Here is an 808-nt window from a genome sequence, read left to right on the forward strand (position 1 = left end):
CCGACACTCAGCTGTGGTCAGCAGGAAGATGCTCACCCTACATTGGGTAAAGCCACCTGACAACCACAGCTGTGCCAGTCTTGCGTCTGGGTCTGGTGCTGTGACATTTAGTTAATTAATTAAGATGTGTGTGTGTCTGTGTAATGTGTGTGGTGTGTGTATGGTGTGTGTGTGTACGATGTGTCTGTGTGTATGGTGTGTGTGTACGGTGTGTCTGTGTGTGTATGGTGTGTGTATATGTGTATGGTGTGTGTGTATGGTGTATGTGTGTGGTGTGTGTGTGTATGGTGTGTATGGGGTGTGTGTGTATGATATGTGTGTGTGTGTGGTGTGTGTGTACGGTGTGTCTGTGTGTGTATGGTGTGTGTGTATGGTGTGTCTGTGTGTGTATGGTGTATGTGTGTGGTGTGTGTGTGTATGGTGTGTATGGGGTGTGTGTGTATGATATGTGTGTGTGTATGGTGTGTGTCTGTGTGTGTGTTGGTGTATGTATGTGTGTGTGTATGGTGTGTATTGTGTGTGGTGTTGGCAGGCATGTGGTACATGGCCAGATGATAACTTGGCCGGCTGTTGTCTCCGTCCACCTTCATGTGGACTCTGAGTTTTAAACCCAGGTTGTCAGGTTTACAGTTACTCGCACTTAGCCTCTTATTTAACGTACCGTTTCCTGCGGTGCTGGGGATTGGAGCACGGACCATGCATACTTGGCAAGGTCTCTGCTACTGAACCATACTTGCAGCTCATTGTAAGTGCTTTTTGCCCTGACTAGTTTAAGGGCTGCTATTCTCATCCTGTTTTCACATCTGGA

At 47.4% G+C, this 808-nt stretch overlaps 2 protein-coding genes across 2 annotated transcripts in view; both read right to left on the bottom strand.

Moving 5' to 3' along the window:
• Positions 1-808, bottom strand: part of LOC101994656 (RT1 class I histocompatibility antigen, AA alpha chain-like) — a 629,094-nt gene that overhangs the window by 583,925 nt on the left and 44,361 nt on the right. The gene's annotated exons all lie outside the window — the stretch shown is intronic.
• Notch4 (notch 4) overlaps positions 1-808 on the bottom strand; it is a 25,090-nt gene that overhangs the window by 16,068 nt on the left and 8,214 nt on the right. The window lies entirely within an intron of this gene.

Source organism: Microtus ochrogaster, unplaced genomic scaffold (genome assembly GCF_000317375.1).
Source record: "Microtus ochrogaster isolate Prairie Vole_2 unplaced genomic scaffold, MicOch1.0 UNK87, whole genome shotgun sequence".
NCBI lineage: Eukaryota > Metazoa > Chordata > Mammalia > Rodentia > Cricetidae > Microtus > Microtus ochrogaster.